This window comes from Pinus tabuliformis, chromosome 1_1 (assembly GCF_031772625.1).
Source record: "Pinus tabuliformis cultivar Carrire ecotype Pingquan chromosome 1_1, CPIR1, whole genome shotgun sequence".
Lineage (NCBI taxonomy): Eukaryota > Viridiplantae > Streptophyta > Pinopsida > Pinales > Pinaceae > Pinus > Pinus tabuliformis.
The window spans coordinates 210,196,587-210,202,919 of record NC_142297.1 but is presented as its reverse complement, the minus strand read 5'-3'; the positions used below and the strand labels follow the sequence as shown (position 1 = coordinate 210,202,919).

The 6,333-nt window shown below is 36.3% G+C and overlaps 1 pseudogene; it reads right to left on the bottom strand.

Annotated features, from left to right (window-relative positions):
• Window positions 1-365: 365 nt before the first annotated feature.
• Window positions 366-1,749, bottom strand: LOC149212280 (arogenate dehydrogenase 2, chloroplastic pseudogene; annotated as a pseudogene).
• Between the last annotated feature and the right edge of the window lie 4,584 nt (window positions 1,750-6,333).

Below are 6,333 nucleotides of genomic sequence, written 5' to 3'. Positions count from 1 at the left end.
CAGAAATTGGAGCCCGTAAACTGAAACAAGCATAAACTCCACGAAACTATAAACGGAAACAACCATAAACTCCATGAACTCTCCCGGAAGCTCGACGCACAGATGTCAAGTGGAAAGTGAAACGTTTTTTAATGTTTTAAAACATTTTTTATTAAATCAGACGGCGGATTTTTGTTCAATCGTCTAACAAAAGATCTAATGGCTACGATTAGGACAGAAAGGCATTTGGGGGAGTTCATTTCAGAGGGAAATGCCTTACGGCGTAATAAACAAAAGATACAAAGCATTGTGAAAGAAATCTCTAAAAATGTTGCAGTCTAAATACCTCCAAGAAGTGGCGAGGAGCAGATAGAAATTATAAATCCCTATTGAACTTTATTAACTACATCAGATAGCCCCTTAACGACATTAGACAGTTCATGTATTTTTTGCTTATCGGAAGAATTATTTGAATTGTGGAGAATTTTGCATTTCAGCAAATGCTGAAGTTTGTTGAGAAACTTTCTCACTACTAATCCCTTCAAATAATTGTTTTCTAACTATTTCGTGCAACTGCCCTACAAACTGTTTCTTTAAAGCATCGAAAGCCATTTCCAATCTCTCCTACTATTATGTTGCATTGTTATTATACATAAATAAACCATAATAAAGATCAAAGCTATTTCCACAAGTGTTGTCAACAATTTTGAGCAATGTTTCATAGCTTTTAATATTAATTGGAGTAGATTCTAAGTTCGACTTGGATAACATCCTTCCCACAGTCTAGGTTTTAAATTGACTTTCAGCAGCATGGCGATCATGTTCAGCGCATGACATCTCAACCATCTTGCATCTTTATTTTGCAAATATATCGAAAAACTTATAACAACATTCTACTCTTTCTTCTTGGCCAACTCTAACCTTAGTCACAAACAAAAGGAAGGCCACTCCACCCAAACTTCCCGCTCTCGAGCCCAAACATAGGATGGATGCACAATATACGAAATTCTAGAGGTAATACCTGTAGTTTTTAAATTAACTTTCAGCAGCATGGCGATCATGTTCAGCACATGACATCTCAACCATCCTACATCCTTATTTTGCAAATATATCCAAAAACTTACAACAACGTTCTACTCTTTCTCCTTGGCCAACTCTAACCTTGTCATAAACAAAAGGAAGGCCATTCCACCCAACTTTCCTGCTCTCAAGCTCAAACATAGGATGGATGCACAATATACAAAATTCTGGAGGTAATACCTATAAAAATAGATTGCGGCAAACTCTTTGACAGAAATTACATCTGCAAAAAATGTGTTTCTCTTCTGTCTTTGAGTTGGAAATGACCTCAACACAGACTGTGTCGCTAGAATAGATGAACATAGATATATCACCTCAGGAACACTGCAAATCCTCTGAGAAGGTTCATGTAATGATAATTATGTCTGAGATGAAAATGATGGACTACGTTTATCAGGCTTTGGTTCAATGCAGATAATAGAACGCTAGATTTATGCCTCTCCATTCTCTTCAACCTGCAGGTGTAACCTGCTATCAGACCACCATCTAGGTATTTCTTCAATCTAGATGGGCCAAAGCTATGGAAATCAACTTTGATTTATCCTATTTTGAATAAGCCTGAATATGCAGATATTCAATTATTGATTGGAACTAAAGATAGGGACACAACTGGAACTGATTTACCCTGTTATAGATATTTCTACAAACAGGGATAGTGACCAAATAGCAGCACTTCTCAAGATTGGGCATCCTTATAGAAACTGTGTATTCTTCACTGGGGAGGATCCCTATTGGGCACCAACACAAAGATGAGGCTATAGCTAAAGAAAAAAAAGAAATGAGTTCCAGGCCATGATGAAGAGGACTTGACACAAGAAGAGCTTTCCAGTGTTCTTTTGTAAAAAATCTCTTAATGTAAAGTAACACATTTTGAGAAAAAATGCTTTACCTCAAGACATGTTTGGCAATGTTAAAGACAAAAGTTGGGTGTCTATTTTTAATGGTAGTAGTAATCCCTCTATCCAGAAACAATAAGAATACAACATTGCATTCTATGTGGAGGAAGGTGGAAGTAAACATAAGGAGGAAACAAACTGTGGGTGCCCTCCCAAACAACCAAACTGCATCCTCCCTGAATTAGAAACTGCAGCTGGTGCTTCTAAAGAAGCATCTCAGGCTGATGCAGAGATACAAAATATCAGAAAATTGCAGTATCTTTCATGAATTTTCTTGGATGCTTCCATTTCACATATCTACCACGCATAAACGTTAAATGAGGATACCTGAGTCTGATGTTGTACTTGGGAAGCAAGGTTGTTCTTCTCAAATAGATTCTGAAAGTTATGCAGAGCTGTCCAGATAGGAATTGGTTGGTAGATTTTGTACTACTTAAGAGTTTACATAGTTCTAGATTAGCGTGTTGAGAATTTGGTGGTGGAATTATTTTTCCCACAACTTATTCAAACAAGACTTAGAGAAGTGATGCCATTACAAACCCGATACATAGAATTAAAGTGTCTAAAAATTGCTCCTTTTTTCAGTTGGGGACGCAACTCTTTCAGAACCCAGTATATTGAAATCAGGCCTTTCGTATACTCTATTCAGATTTTAGAGGGGGGTTTATTTTGCCCATAATTGATTCAAATCAGATACAATTAAGTCAATGCGATGGTGTGTATTAACCCATTCAAAAACTAATGCCCATTATCAAATAGATACAATAAATTGGTGTCTTGTCATCAGAAAATGCATTACGCTATTTAGCTACCACTTCTATGTTTTCATCACTGTTGTTATCATAAAGAAACCACCTCTGGACACCTACATAGCATGGTACATGATCCATTCTTTAAGAAATGGAGCTTGGTTCCAAAGCACTAGAACTAAAGGTTATCAGCCAGTATTATATATATTATATATGTGTTTGTTTGTGTCATTGGCAGATATACTTAAATTATAATATGCAGATATTCAATTATCGATTGGAACTAAAGATAGGGACACAACTGGAACTGATTTACCCTGTTATAGATATTTCTACAAACAGGGATAGTGACCAAATAGCAGCACTTCTCAAGATTGGGCATCCTTATAGAAACTGTGTATTCTTCACTGGGGAGGATCCCTATTGGGCACCAACACAAAGATGAGGCTATAGCTAAAGAAAAAAAAGAAATGAGTTCCAGGCCATGATGAAGAGGACTTGACACAGAAGAGCTTGTTCTTTTGTAAAAAATCTCTTAATGTAAAGTAACACATTTTGAGAAAAAATGCTTTACCTCAAGACATGTTTGGCAATGATAAAGACAAAAGTTGGGTGTCTATTTTTAATGGTAGTAGTAATCCCTCTATCCAGAAACAATAAGAATACAACATTGCATTCTGTGCGGAGGAAGGTGGAAGTAAAGAGAAGGAGGAAACAAACTGTGGGTGCCCTCCCTAACAGCCAAACTGCATCCTCCCTCAATTAGAAACTGCAGCTGGTGCTTCTAAAGAAGCATCTCAGGCTGATGCAGAGATACAAAATATCAGAAAATTGCAGTATCTTTCATGAATTTTCTTGGATGCTTCCATTTCACATATCTACCATGCATAAACGTTAAATGAGGATTCCTGAGTCTGATGTTGTACTTGGGAAGCAAGGTTGTTCTTCTCAAATAGATTCTGAAAGTTATGCAGAGCTGTCGAGATAGGAATTGGTTGGTAGATTTTGTACTACTTAAGAGTTTACATAGTTCTAGATTAGCGTGTTGAGAATTTGGTGGTGGAATTATTTTGCCCACAACTGATTCAAACAAGACTTGGAGAAGTGATGCCATTACAAATCCGATACATAGAATTAAAGTGTCTAAAAATTGCTCTATCACTGTTTAGCCTAAGGTTGTGACTGTCGACAAATTGTATATTTACATGGAGAATAAACAATTAATCAACTGCTTGCACACAATGCCGCAAAAATTTAAGGGGAATATGTTGTTCTAGGACATGTGCCTTGTGTTTCTTTTCGGGTGACTGTTTTATGTAGGATTGATGTGAATATACCTCTGGTGATATGCCCCTAATATTTTTGCAGGCCTTAATTTTTCGATTGAAAGTTGCTTTATGTCAGTGACTGCTATTCTCTGCATTATCTGCATTCATTGCATCTATTGCACACATCCTACATATGCAGCAGTTCAGTTCACATACACCTGTACACAAATATATTCATAACAACTTTGGTATACATCTTGTGTACACAAATATATTCGTAGCAGCTTTGGTATACATCTTTTGAACTTTCATTCTGCACAGATATACATATTGCACCAAGAGAAGAAAGATGCTGGCAGCTGTACAACCTGGCTGGGGGGCTATTTTCAACACTGTTTGTGTCTGTGCATGTTACACTACAAAATGAAAAAGAGTTGATATAATTTTTATTTTAGTGAAGATACCTTCAAAATAAACCATAAATGTTAAATGAGGATTCCTGAGTTTGATGTTGTACTTGGGAAGCAAGGTTGTTCTTCTCAAATAGATTCTGAAAGTTATGCAGAGCTGTCGAGATAGGAATTGGTTGGTAGATTTTGTACTACTTAAGAGTTTACATAGTTCTAGATTAGCGTGTTGAGAATTTGGTGGTGGAATTATTTTGCCCACAACTGATTCAAACAAGACTTGGAGAAGTGATGCCATTACAAATCTGATACATAGAATTAAAGTGTCTAAAAATTGCTCCTTTTTTCAGTTGGGGACCCAACTCTTTCAGAACCCAGTATATTGAAATCAGGCCTTTTGTATACTCTGTTCAGATTTTAGAGGGGGGTTTATTTTGCCCATAATTGATTCAAACCAGATACAATTAAGTCAATGCGATGGTGTGTATTAACCCGTTCAGAAAATAATGCCCATTATCAAATAGATACAATAAATTGGTGTCTTGTCATCAGAAAATGCATTACGCTGTTTAGCTACCACTTCTATGTTTTCATCATTGTTGTTATCATAAAGAAACCACCTCTGGACACCTACATACCATGGTACATGATCCATTCTTTAAGAAATGGAGCTTGGTTCCAAAGCATTGTACAAGCACAGACCTGATGGAGAGGCCTAAACATCTGCACAGGTTTTGAGATCATCATGGATTTAACTTCAACCCTATCTACAGATGGAAGTAAACCACTTCTGGATCTCCATATGAAAGCCTTCATCCCTTCAATTTCATGTATTCTAAGCCATTAGGCTTCTCACATCTGATCACTTGAGCAGCCATCAAAACCTTGGTATGAAAAATCTTGCTGCGCAAATCTATGGTGTCCCTTGTAATTTTTTCTACAAATCTTCCAATAAGAATATTAAACATCTCAAAATATTGTGCCCTACTCGGAGAGGATAACAAGAAACAGACTAAACATAGCACTAGAACTAAAGGTTATCAGCCAGTATTATATATATTATATATGTGTTTGTTTGTGTCATTGGCAGATATACTTAAATTATTAGCTTGGTATGTTTAAGTCTTTGAAGAGAATACAATAGCAGACTATTAAGAAGACAGAGGATTCACATTATCAGCTTCTAACAGCAGCCAGCCTGACTTTGGATATGGACTATGACTAGGACTGTTGACAATGAAAGAGATAAAAATAATAAAATCCATTCTTGTCGAGCAAGAGTTACAACAGGCATTTGAGTACTAAAAGCTTGCTTGCTTACTAGTAGATGCTTCATATATATATTCAATAATAACAATTCATTTTCTTTAGCATTCAGACGCTTCATATATATTCAACAATAACAACACAAAGCTTGTTCGTCAATAGACCTATTACTCGCGGAAGTTCTCAATGACAACAACATATTTTTTGGACAAACAGAATGCTTGCTTATTGAGGCATTAAAACCAAAATACTGTAAAAAGTTTTCTGCAAAGCCTGTCAATGTTTCCAGCATTGAAGAAGATTGGACCATGTAAATGAAACAAGTTCAGCTCAATTAGGCACCTATGCCATAGACTGCTTCATATGAATGAATACGACAATGTTAACAAAGAATCACCGTCATGTTCAAATTCAGACAGAATAGACACAATAAGATGATTATGGAAGGATCCAGCAATCTGCTACTGAAACAGAAACATCTGAAAATGACTTTTTGTGGATACCAAGACTCCAATACATGTAAAATTGATTTTCACCGGCAAACATCTTGGCGAGGTGCCAGATGCAACAAGGCTAACAACATAGGCACAAGGCCTCGTGTTCTGTATTAAACATTAACAAAAATTACAGGAAATTCATATGCTTGCCTTTCCATAATCGAAAAATATAACCATTTAAAGCAATCGGC